The sequence below is a fragment of the Triplophysa dalaica genome, chromosome 3 (assembly GCF_015846415.1).
Source record: "Triplophysa dalaica isolate WHDGS20190420 chromosome 3, ASM1584641v1, whole genome shotgun sequence".
Classification (NCBI taxonomy): domain Eukaryota; kingdom Metazoa; phylum Chordata; class Actinopteri; order Cypriniformes; family Nemacheilidae; genus Triplophysa; species Triplophysa dalaica.
In genome coordinates this window covers 1,392,338-1,406,238 of record NC_079544.1, presented here as the reverse complement: position 1 = coordinate 1,406,238, position 13,901 = coordinate 1,392,338, and the positions used below count along the sequence as shown (strand labels likewise).

Below are 13,901 nucleotides of genomic sequence, written 5' to 3'. Positions count from 1 at the left end.
TCCTTCATTTTTAAGTTATTGCAAGTATGTCGGCGCGAACCACTGCTTATTGTTAACAGTGCGTGATATTTAAGCAGACATATCTGTTGCAATGTACGACATTTAAGAGATGCAGTATGCTGAATACCAGGGGTCTCCAACCCTGCTCCTGGTGAGCTACTCTCCTTAAGATTTCAGCTCTAACCCCAATCAAACACACCTGGGTTGCTTGATAATTACAGAAAGGTGTGCTGAAGCAGGGTTGGAGCTGCAATTTGCAGGACGGTAGTTCACCAGGTCCAGGGTTGAAGATCCCTCTGTATACAGTAATTTATGATGATTTATGATGATATAGTATCTTTCCAACAAAAGTCACCCATTACAATAAACACTTAAAAGACACAGACAGTCAAGAATAAGAAATGTGACCTCTTCAAAGTACTACAGAAGGTCTCTGCTGACACGCAGACATAGAAAACATACATGTGTAATAGCATAAGTAAAAACGTTAACAAAGATCCTTTTTCACGGGGCATTGCGGGTGTTTGACAGAGTTGCATCAGTCCAGCTACTCACTGCCTGCTGCATGCATTTCGTCAATTCAGCAATTTATGTTCCTCAATTATAAAAAAAAATAGCAGAATAACTCTGATCCCCATCATCTGGACACTATTCCCATCACTTGTCTACCCCTTGTTTACTGTCTTATTCCTTTGGTCTTGTTATTTGTCCGCTGTTGAATGTGTTTATGGTGTTGTGCTTTTTCCTGTGTCTCTGTGGATTAAATTATACCAGTTTGGAGTATCTGCTTGCTTGTCTTGAGTGTTTGCTTCACAAACCGTGACATCTGTATGTAAGTGTCTCTGTCGACACCTAGGGTACTTTACAGACTCGACTTTCACCTGAAAATTTAGATGTGCTGGTTTTTCTCAACAAAAACTAATCTGCTTTATAGATGGGTTTTTCATTCGGTCTGCATGAGTTTATTCAGAAATTGTTACAAAATCTAAACGATAAAACTAATATTGTATTGATGGGAGAGTCTACCCGCTACGCAAAGTGTTTTTCAGCACATTCCAAAGATTCTCAATTGGGTCAAGGTGTGGGCTCTGTGGTGGCCAATGAGTGAAAATGATGTATATGTTTCCTTAACCACTCTTTCACAATTTGAGCCCGATGAATCCTGCCATTGTCATGTTGAAATCTGCCCGTGCCATCAGGAAGGAAAGAACCCATTGATGGCATAACTTGATCATTCAGTCAACTGATCTCATTCTCTGGGCACATAACATTGCTGAACCTATACCTCAAATCCAATGGGAGGCTCTTACCTATTTGCTTAGTTGAATTCATGCTGTTGTTGACTGTTTTTGAACAGGCAGTGTATATAACTCTGCTTTATAATTGGGTTTCTCATTCGGTCTGCATGAGCTGGTTCAGAAATTGTTACAAAACCAAAATGATAGAACTATATATTTACATTAACATTTAGTCATTTAGTAGACGCTTTTATCCAAAGAGTATTACAGAGAGGTCAGGGAGCAATAAGCGACATGTCAAACAGGAGCAATCACACAATAGGTACTGATACAAATAAGCCAAAGATAATTTAGATAATATCTACAGTACACATGGATGTCCAGTTCACAGCATATCTTCAATACTGTAAGACAACAGAAGCCCTAGTTTAGGCACAACACGGTTAGCATATCTATAAATCTGGTCACCTACAGATAGTCATTCCACCACCAAACACACACACAAACACAAACACACACACACACACACACAGACACACACACACACACACACACACACTTCTCCCTCAAACATTTGCAAAACATAGTGATATGTAGATTCTCACAATTAGATAAAGCTGTTATTTTAAACTGGAAACAAAGAGTCAATGCCTAAACTAAAAACTAAAACAAAAGACAAATGCTAAAACTATTGTTAATCATACATACAGTGAGGGAAATAATTATTTGATCCCCTGCTGATTTAAGTTTGCCTGCTTACAAAGAAATGAAGGGTCCATCATTTTCATGGTAGGTTTATTTAAACTGATAGAGACAGAATATCAACAACAAAAAATCAGGGGGAAATGTTATATAAAGGTTATAAATTGATTTTCATTTCAGTCAGTGAAATAAGAATTTGATCCCCAAGCAAAACATAACTTTGTACTTGGTGGAGAAACCCTTGTTGGCCAGCACAGAGGTCAGACATTTCTGATAGTTGGTCACCAGGTTTGAACATGTGTCAGGATATATTTGAGTCCACTCCTCTGTCAATCTAGATAAGATAAGATTCAACCGATTCGTCAGGTATGGTGACCCATACCCGAAATGTGACCTGTGCTTTTAACCCATCCAGTGATTAGTGAGCACACACACAGCAAGTGGTGAACACACATACACCCGAAGCAGTGGGCAGCTATCACTGCAGCGCCCGGGGAGCATGTAGGGTTAGGTGCCTTGTTCAAGGGCACCACAATCGTTACCCGCCGGCCGTGAGGATCGAACCGGCAACCTTCTGGTAACGAGTCCGACTCTCTAACCATTAGGCCACGATTTATATCTTTAAGGTTTCTTGGCTGTCGCTCAGTAAATTGTAGTTTTAACCTCCTTCACAGATTTTCTATAGGACTAGGGTCTAGAGACTGGCTAGGACATTTAATGTGCGTCTCCTTAAGCCACTCTTTGGTTGACCATAGTGGTGGAGAGGTTGAAATGGGAGATACAGATTCTGTTGGCAGGCCTCTCTTATATACATAAGATGATTTAGGAGTACTGTCTTAAAGTGACAGGACTAATCTGTGGGCCATGTAGGCACATAACCAATCTTTGGGGCCAGAATTCTTGCTTGTTGGTAGGGGATCAAATATTTATTTCACTGACTGAAATGCAAATCAATTTATAACCTTTATTTCCACTGATATTTTGGTTGATTTTCAGGTTCTATCAGTTAAAATAAACCTAAACATTATAGGTCCTGCATTTATTTGTAAGCAGGCAAACTTACAAAATCAGTGTTGGGATCAAATAATTATTTCCCTCACTGTACATACATACATGCATACTGTACATATAATTTACTCGGATCACAATAATTATTGGGGAGAAGAATATTGATTGAATTTTTTATTTTTGGAATATAACTGATGGGGCAATTACGGTTAGTAGTAGTCATAATGGCCTAATGTTTAGAGAGTTGGACTTACATTTACATTTAGTCATTCCGCAGACGCTTTAAAAGCGACTTACTTTGACACTTATTACAGGGACAGTCCCCCTGGAGCAACATGGAGTAAAGTGTCTTGCTCAAGGACACACTGGTGGCTGCTGGGATCGAACCAGCAACCTTTTGATTACCAGTTCAGTGGTTTAACCCACTAGACCACCATCTCCTTGTGACTTGTGACCAGAAGGTTGCCGGTTCGATCCTCAGGCCCGGCGGGTAACGATTGCGGTGCCCTTGAACAAGGCACCTAACCCTACATGCTCCCCGGGCGCTGCAGTGATATCTGCCCACTACTCCGGGTGTACGTGTGTTCATCACTTGCTGTGTGTGTGCTCACTAATCACTGGATGGGTTAAAAGCAGAGGTCACATTTCGGGTATGGGTCACCATACCTGACGAATCGGTCACTTTCACTTTCATGGCGTGAACTATTTCTCCTTAAACATGAATCGATGAATGTTCCCAATCATCATTACAGAATGCTGTTTTAAGTTCAGCAATGTTCATAAACTTGTACTATAAAATTGTTGCTGTTGAAAGAAAATTATTTGTGATAAATTGACTTAAATTTCTAAAACATTTCAGGTCACATTTCGTTTGGTTACATGTGATGTTGTGAGAATAAAATAATTTTTTGCAGAATTAAATTTTGTGTTTTACAAACTAACATACACATCTGCATGCCGGCTCCCAACTGTGCAGATTCATGATGTTCCTTATGTGTGATGTTTGTTCTCAGAAATACAGCTACAACATATTCATACTTTATCTGTATGGAGAGTGGATAAATTAGATTGAAAGAGGCTGACACCCCCTCTTGTGGACAGCATTAAGAATTATGGTCATCATGGAATTTTTGGAGTTTGATCTAAATGATCTGTATCAAAGTTCGTGATATAGAGCCTATTCATCCACTTTTTTATAACAATAAACATTAAAATAAGTGAAAATTGGCCCAACTTGCATCAGGAGTAGACTTTGAACTTGAGCTAGCGCATAAAGAGAGAGCGCATTTAGGCCACGCCCACACCGGGGAAACAATCCAACCCACTTTCTATTGCGGGAAAATGCATCCTTGTCATTTCTGATTTATAACAAAAAACATAACAATGCCTAAACTGCTGTGAGACAAGGTGCACAGAAAACAAGAGAAAGTCCAGTGAGCACGTCCCTCTTAACCTAGCGGGTCTAAGATATGCGAGGCTGTCTGGTGGTTGAAGTAAACATATTTTAAAGTGCAAACACTTGTCAGTATCGCACTCGTACAGACTCTTAATCTGATGGGTAGAATTAAGTCCGTACAGAATGGTGAGCGATTTGACCAATCGGGTGAAAGGGGCGTGACAGCACCGCCCACATGTACGAATCCCATATTGAGTCCGAAATCCGTTTTTTAAACGACAAACGAAAAATGAAAAATCGGGGCGAAATCTAATTTTTCGTTTGTTGAACTAAACGAAAAATGAAAAAACGAGTCATCTTTCAGTTTCCATTAATTTATTTAATATAGGATATCAAATGAATAAAACGTACACGGACCCTCTAGGATGGAATAAGGTCATCAGACAAATTTCTATGAGGCTCTGCTGCTCCATAAAACTCTGCGAGCTGCCATGCAGTGCAAACTGTCAACAAATTATTTTCCTCCTTCCCTGCTACATAATGCACAACGGTCCGTGTATCATCTGATCATTTGATAATTACATTCAATACAACAAACGGGAAAAGAAAAAAAACTGTCGATATTTCGTTTTTTTCGTTTTTCTTTATGCACATTTTTTCGGGAAAACGACGTTTTTCTTCTTATTTCAGCTTGAAACGGGAAATCCAATAAATAAATAAACCGAATCGGAATAACCACCCGAATAACGTTTTTTTCATTTTTGGTTGATTTCGCAAGTCTTCTGCGCGCGCACGCTTTGCGCAATGCACAGCCGACTACCGGGATCGGCTCTCACTAAATCCTTGGTGTTTCCAGTCTGACGTCATCACGCAACTCTGTTTTTTAGCAAGCTTAACAATCAGTTAATATGGTTAGAGTTAGTTAGGGTTAGTATGTGGGTTAGGGTGAAGGACCGGGATCAAGTGCATTTACATATGCTTCGTTTGTACTTTTCACTCCCGTTAAAAGAGTCACCGAGGAGGACATGACGGTGGAAAATATCTCATAAATATAATATTGGACAATGCCTTACGTTCACATACAATACTTTCCAGAGCTTATACAGTCGAAGTTTGTTAGCATTATTGCTTTTTATATGTGACATTTAAGTGAACAGTTAGCCACAGCAATTGCTAGCCGCAGCAAAGGTGTAAATCCATACATTACAGTTGTAATTTATAAGTAATGTGATGCAAACAGCCCCTCCCCCCGTAACGTCACTCAACCGAAATCATTAGGTTACCCCAGCAAAAACTACAGTTCTGAAATAGAGTAATACACAAAATTGTTCAGTTTGTGTTGAAACTGTGAGGTTTTTATGAGTCATTTGCACTGTTACATTACATCAGTTTTAGCTAAATTAACCTAGTAAACTGCCAAATTATTACAGTCATATGCCTATCTAGGGAATAATTTCCTTTATGCAGATTTTGCTTGCAATAGGCTACTGTTTTTAGGAGCCTGTACCGGCCCATAATAATGTTGCAGTGTTCCCCAGAGAGCATATGGACTTTTTTTCCAACATCTCTTGATATGTCACATTATTTATATACATTTCATGAATATGAAACATGTACAGCTACAGACATTGTTAATTATAACTGATGGATCGCATTTGTGAAGAGCGTAAATCCTTGCGAAATTACCCCAAAATGAAAAGACAGTAATTCGGGTCGTTATTTCGTTTTGGTTTATGTATTTATTGGATTTCCCGTTTTAGGATGAAATTAGAAGAAAACCATCGTTTCTTTTAAAAAATTGTACATACAGAAAACTGATTTTTTTTCCCGTTTGTTGTATTGAATGGAATAATCAAATGATCAGATGATACACGGACCCACAGCGCTGCTGACTATGACAACTGGTTTAGTTCACAAAAGTGCAGTATTTTTTGCATTTGGGTCTGTTCTAGGTCGAATCAAGTTCTCACCACAAACGAACTTCTCCTAGATTTGTTTGAAAGCGTACCGAGGTTATTTGGTCCGCTTTTTGTGAGCACTCGAGTGCGATTGCTGCATTCACACCTGCCCAAACGAACCGCACGAAGAAGAAAAACGGACTTTATTGCTTTTCAAACGTACTTAATAAGTCAGGTAAGAAAGCACTCATAAAGTGATGACAACAAACTGTAGTACCAGACAGTTTATGTTTAAACTGCAAGGAACATTATTAAATTAAATCTCTGTGAAGCTTCATAAAACGGAACAAAGACACGCTTAACCACAGCCACGTCACGTATGTATTTAAACAATAGACTGTATAAAATATGGACGCATTGTCCGTGACGTCAACCGTATGTTTGTGAAGAGTAAAAATGAAGCCTAAAGTAGACGGATGGAGCTCGTCGCCATCTTGGCATCTTGCGTCACTCCCGGATAATCGAAAACGGAGATAAAGGCGGGACGTGGTTAGAGCTGAGGCGTCTGGTTTGCTGAAACCACTTGTCACTCTAGTGGCCACGCACCTAATTTGCATAAATTTGATTTGACTTAATATAAATTAAACGGATGAGATATACAACAATTCACCCTCCTCACAGTTGTCATGAAGGGTAAAAATAGATTTCTAGACCAAAATATTTTGTTGTACCAGGCTGTAAACGTGTTTTGTTCTACTGTACAGGTGCTCATTTTAACACGGAACTCAATGAGATTTTGCTCTCTTTTGGAGTCAGCCTCTAGCGGGAAATCGATAAATTGCAATTAAAGTCACTTCCGTGTTGGAAATCTGGCCAAATCAAATGCTGTATCCTGCCATGTGATTATTAAAGTCAGTAAAAAAAGTGTGATTTATAAAAGGTTATTTAAACTTTAAGTTGTTTAATGTATGATATAATTCTATTTTATTATCTGATTTTCCGTTCATTTTTTAAATAACGTTAATGGTTTGTGACATTGGTTAAACTGGGAAAGCATCAACACTGTAATACTTTACTTGTCCACTGGGAGGCAAACACGTGACGTTCATAAAGCTGTTTTAACATTGTACATGCGCCCGTTCAGTGCGTTCTACCGTTTCTGTGTTACGCAGAGTTTCTTTTGCATTCTCATTTTATCATGTGTGATGACAACAGTTTATTTGTGTTAATCTGGGGAATTGTTTCTTTGTTTTAGAGTGGAGAAATATTAACTCATTATAATATCAACTCCTCCTCCTCCAGACTTTATTGAAGAAGGTTTTGCTGTTTAAAATTAACATAGAGCTCACAAATGCTCATAAGAAAGATCGAATCCTGGTGAAATGTTACATATGGACCATTTGAGATGAAAATAACAACTATGACATCAGTTTACCGCCATTCTATGTGCTGTCTCAAAGCATGTGGGGTTTACTTCAAACCCATTGTAGGTATCGCTTCTCGGCCTTTTGGCTAAGATCAAGTGTAGTATCTGTTCTTATCAGTTTAATATCTGATACGTCCCCTATCCGGGGACCATATATTAAATTGATTTTTGGAACTGGGAGATGGAATAGGGGCTTGCTCCGACCACTCCACGCATCGACCCGGTATTGCAGTACCTCCGGGAACGGTGCACCCCCCTCTTATGGTCAAAAGAAGATAATACTCTAACTTAAATTGTAAGCATTATAATATAATTTAAAGTTTTGATGTTACAGCCATTAACATTGTACGTGTATTGTACTTATGTAATAATTATTGATCTTGTAAAAAAATCCACGATATTATCTCTTACGTTGCGTTTTGCCCATTGATAGTCTATTCAATATTAATCGTGGTTAACTATAATGTCACGAGATCAAATCCCACCTTCCAATCCCCAAGAAGATCAGCGAGAGGACGACATGTTTCAGGATTATGATGAAATCAGAGAAGCCACAAAGTTCAGGAGCAGGACACACAAAACAATAGCTGTTGTCTTAACACGTAAACACGCTGTATGCGTGCACCGGAAATGATGTATGTGTGTGTATGCTACACGTGAATCCTATCGAAAGCCGTCAGGATCACAATTCTCGTGCTTTGCATCTCTGTAGTAATTATAAAACGCCAATTTTTTTAACGCCGCCAGTATCGAAAGCCAACAGGATCACAATTCGCGTGCATTGGATCGCCGTAGTAATATTAAAACGCCAATTTTTTTAACGCTGCCAGTATCGTCAGCAGCGTCACCCCTCGTGTTCAGCCTCCTTGTGTGAAGACCGACGAATGTAAAGACCTGCGACTCTACCTGCACGACTTCATCGAGCAAAGACACCGGCAAGGCACACCAGTATATTTAACATACCTTTGCTTTCATTTAATTGTCTACTAACATGTGTTTCGAGTTTACTCCTGTATTCCACCGTAGGCAGCGTTCTCACCCAAGACGCATGGCTCGACGCACACACTCTCAAGCGCGTCCCATTTACATCTCCCCTTTTACACCTTTGTCTCTATCTATGGGTCTCTGGAACTGCCAGTCAGCTGTGAACAAGACTGACTTCAACCATGCGTTTGCCAGCCAGTCTGAGATTCACATTCTTGCTCTTACTGAGACATGGATTCGTCCTGAAGACTCAGCTACACCCGCTGCTCTCTCCACAAACTACTCCTTCTCTCACACTGCCCGCCAAACTGGAAGAGGAGGAGGCACAGGTTTGCTTATCAACAATGACTGGAAATATTCCACACTATCTTCCCTATGCAACAACTACTCATTTGAATACCATGCTGTTAATATCACTTTTCCCACTCAGCTCAGCGTTATTGTAGTTATCCGTCCCCCAGGTCCTCTTCACAACTTCATTGGAGAGTTAGATGTGCTGCTCTCGTCATTTCTGGAGGATAGCGGCCCTCTTGTAGTCCTTGGGGACTTCAACATCCATCTGGAGAAACCCTATGCTTCTGACTTCCACACCCTCACCGCCTCGTTCGACCTCATGCACCTCGTCACAGCCAGTACTCACAGATCTGGAAACCAACTGGACCTCATCTACATCCGTAACTGCACCACAGATAACATTCAAGTCACACCTCTTCACATCTCGGACCACTTCTTCATCACTTTCAACATGCTCCTTCCTACATGCACTACACTAACACCACCGCCCGTTTACTTAAGACGGAACCTCCGGTCTCTCTCCCCGAGCACACTCTCTGCTAGAGTGACTTCCTCTCTTCCCTCCAACTTTGCTTCTCTAGATGCTGACACTGCCACCGACACCTTATATTCAACACTTTCATCCTGTTTAGATAATCTTTGTCCTCTGTCCTCCAGACCGGCTCGTGCCACTCCCCGCCGCCCCTGGCTGTCTGACATCATCCGTGAACAACGTAGTACACTCAGGGCTGCTGAAAGGAAATGGCGCAAGACCAAGAACCCTGCTGACCTAGGGGACTACAAGTCACTACTCTCCTCTTTCTCTGCCAGTGTTACCACAGCAAAAATGTCTTTCTATACCACCAAGGTAAGCAATGCATCTAACACTCAACAGCTTTTCAAGACATTTATCCCTCTTCTTTGCCCCAATCCTCCCCCGCCCGCTTTATCATTGACTGCCGAAGACTTCACTGTATTTTTCACTGACAAAACATCATCCATCAGCAAACAATTCTCAGTTCCTCAGACCTTGGAACACACCTCCCACACTCCAACCATCGAACTCTCCTCTTTCACCCCACTGACGGATACTGAAGTCACCAGGCTTCTCTCCAGCCACCCCACCACTTGTCCCCTTGACCCTATCCGCTCCGATCTCCTTCAGGCCATATCCAGCTCGCTCACACCTGCACTCACACACATCATCAACACCTCCCTGCTCACCGGCACTTTTCCATCCACATTCAAACAGGCCCAGGTCACGCCCCTACTGAAGAAACCAACATTGGACCCTTCTACTCCCGACAGTTACAGACCTGTCTCTCTCCTCCCATTTAAAGCAAAAACACTTGAAAGGGCAGCTTTCAACCAGATGTCTTCCCACCTATTCCAGAATAAACTACTGGATGACAAGCAGTCTGGCTTCAAAACAAACCACTCCACTGAGACGGCACTGCTATCGGTCACAGAAGCACTCCGGCTAGCCAAGGCGGAATCTAAATCCTCGGTCCTGATTCTGCTAGACCTATCTGCAGCATTTGACACTGTCAATCACCAGATACTGCTAGCAACCCTGTCATCACTAGGAATCTCAGGCTGGTTCAAATCCTACCTCTCCAACAGATCCTTCAGGGTGTCATGGAGGGGCTCGCTGTCCACTGCTCACCACATGATCACTGGGGTCCCTCAGGGGTCGGTGCTTAGACCGCTGCTTTTCTCCATCTACACGATATCACTGGGACCCATCATACAGGCACATGGCTTCTCATATCACTGTTATGCCTACGACACCAAGATCTACATCTTGTTTCACCCAGACGATACCACTGTAGCAGCTCGCATTACAGCCTGCCTCGAGGACATCTCAGCTTGGATGAAAAGGCATAACCTCCAGCTGAACCCTGCCAAGACAGAGCTACTCGTGTTTCCGGCACACCCTACGGTCCAACACGATTTCAACATCTATCTTGGCAATACCACAATCACCCATTCCAAAACAGCCAGGAATCTCGGAGTCATATTTGATGAACAGCTGTCCTTCAATAATCACATTGCAAAGACAACGCGATCATGCCGATATGCCTTATGCAACATTAGAAAGATCAGACCCTATCTCACGGAGCATGCGGCACAACTCCTTGTCCAGGCCCTGGTAATCTCAAGGTTGGACTACTGCACTCCTTGCTGGTCTTCCTGCAAAGGCTATCAAACCACTTCAGCTGATTCAGAACGCAGCAGCACGCCTTGTCTTCCAACAGCCCAAAAGGCTCACGTGACTCCCCTTTCATCTCTCTTCACTGGCTACCGGTTGCAGCCCGTATCATATTCAAGTCACTAATGCTTGCCTACAGGACTATCACTGGATCTGCACCGGCTTACTTCCACACTCTCCTGCACTCCTACACCCCATCAAGATCTCTGCGTTCAGCAAACCAGCGGCGTCTTGTATTGTCTTCTCATAAGGAAAGTAAATCGCTCTCCCGCTCTTTCTCATTCACAACTCCTTCCTGGTGGAACATTCTTCCTAACTCTGTCCGTTCAACCACATCTCTCACAACATTTAAAAAACTACTTAAAACCCATCTCTTCTGTGAATACTTGACAAACAATTAAAAAAAAAAACACCAACCCTTTCTCTCAACAGGTAGTGGTCTAGCTTTTGTTGAAACCAGTAACTTTGTATTGGCACCTAATGTATTAAGCTCCTGAATGAACAATCGCTTATTGCTCCTATACTCTTTGTAAGTCGCTTTGGATAAAAGCGTCTGCTAAATGTCTAAATGTAAATGTAATGTAAATGTATCGAAAGCCAACAGGATCACAATTCGCGTGCCTTGGATCGCTGTATTAATATTAAGACGCCGATTTCTTAACGTAGCCAGGCGTTAAATAAGCGCCGCATGGTACAAAATTAACGTCATACGCCGCCACGCGGTTAAGTAACGCCGTGCGTCGATCCACGTTAAGTTAACGTCACTCAAAATGCAAATTTATTAGCTAATATACATATCCCCTCCTCTTCCGGGTTTGCACGGTCTACGGCAAGTCGGATGCTCGTCTCATCTCAAATCCATATCCAGCTTAAATTTGTAGAAAACTTAAAATGGAAAGAAATGAAAGAAAAACCCGCCGAAAAGAAATCATATAACTAATGCAGACGGTTCCAGGAAGCTATCTGTAAAATGTGTAATATGTCAAATTAAGTCAAGTCATGATTGAAGGAAGTTCACCTCCAAAACGAAATTTCTGTCATCATTTACCAATGGTCCCATTGACTTCTATTGTATGAAGAAAAAGTCAATGTGGACAAACGGTTTTCTGTTACTAACTTTCTTTCAAATATCTTCTTTTGTGTTTATACGGTTTACACATTATACTGTCATACAGGATTCAAAAGTTAAGAGGGTGGCTTAAATGAAGCCTGAATTAGAGGGAGCTCGTCGCCATCTTGGCATCAATTTGCACAGATTTGATTTGACTTAATATAAATTAAACGGATGAGATATACAACAATTCACCCTCCTCACAGTTGTCATGAAGGGTAAAAATAGATTTCTAGACCAAAATATTTTTTGTACCAGGCTGTAAACGTGTTTTGTTCTACTGTACAGGTGCTCATTTTAACACGGAACTCAATGAGATTTTGCTCTCTTTTGGAGTCAGCCTCTAGCGGGAAATCGATAAATTGCAGTTAAAGTCACTTCCGTGTTGGAAATCTGGCCAAATCAAATGCTGTAATCTGCCATGTGATTATAACAGTCAGTAAAAAAAGTGTGATTTATAAAAGGTTATTTAAATTTGAAGTTGTTTAATCTATGATATAAATCTATTTTATTATCTGATTTTCCATTCATTTTTGAAATAACGTCAATGGTTTGTGACATTGGTTAAACTGGGAAAGCATCAACACTGTAATACTTTACTTGTCCACTGGGAGGCAAACACGTGACGTTAATAAAGCTGTTTTAACATTGCGCCCGTTCAGTGCGTTCTACCGTTTCTGTGTTACGTTCTGAGTTTCTTTTGCATTCTCATTTTATCATGTGTGATGACAACAGTTTATTTGTGTTATACTGGGGAATTGATACTTTGTTTCTGAGTGGAGAAGCACTACCTCATTATAATATCAGCTCTCCTCCTCCAGACTTTATTGAAGAAGATTTTGCTGTTTAAAATTAACATAGAGCTCACAAATGCTCATAAGAAAGTTCGAATCCTGGTGAATGTTACATATGGACCATTTGAGATGAAAATAACAACTATGACATCAGTTTACCGCCATTCTATGTGCTGTCTCAAAGCATGTGGGGTTTACTTCAAACCCATTGTAGGTATCGCTTCTCGGCCTTTTGGCTAAGATCAAGTGTAGTATCTGTTCTTATCAGTTTAATATCTGATACGTCCCCTACCCGGGGACCATATATTAAATTGATTTTTGGAACTGGGAGATGGAATAGGGGCTTGCTCCGACCACTCCACGCATCGACCCGGTATTGCAGTACCTCCGGGAACGGTGCACCCCCCTCTTATGGTCAAAAGAAGGTCTCACTTTATCATTGTAAACTTTACAAAAAGTTTAAGGTTTGTATGTTATGGCAGATAAATATTGAACGTATATTTTACTTATGTAATAAGTATTGATCTTGTAAAAACCACGATTTTATCTCTTACGTTGCGTTTTGTCCATTAATTTTCTACTCAATATTAATCGTGGTTAACTATAATGTTACAGTGTGTACACTAGCTCGAGATAAAGTCCCACCTTCCACTAAATGATCAATCCCCAATAAACTCAATGCACGATCACCTACGCGTTTACGCTCAGGGTGCGAGAAAACATCCGCTGCCTCACCGGAAGCCAGTCATCTCTACCTTGAGCTGTGAACACGATTAAAGGTGTGATGACCTGGCCTGTTCATTGTTTTCAAATTCACTGACTTATTTCCCGGATGCGATGGCAAGGCTTTGCGTATAGT

The 13,901-nt window shown here is 41.0% G+C and overlaps 2 non-coding genes across 2 annotated transcripts; both read left to right on the top strand.

The window, feature by feature from the left end:
* The first annotated feature begins 7,734 nt into the window (after positions 1 to 7,734).
* LOC130418546 (U2 spliceosomal RNA) lies at positions 7,735 to 7,925 on the top strand. Its single transcript, XR_008906355.1, has one exon. It is a non-coding gene; the product is annotated as a U2 spliceosomal RNA (small nuclear RNA).
* Positions 7,926 to 13,258: 5,333 nt separating this feature from the next.
* Positions 13,259 to 13,449, top strand: LOC130418548 (U2 spliceosomal RNA). Its single transcript, XR_008906357.1, has one exon. It is a non-coding gene; the product is annotated as a U2 spliceosomal RNA (small nuclear RNA).
* Positions 13,450 to 13,901: the final 452 nt, after the last annotated feature.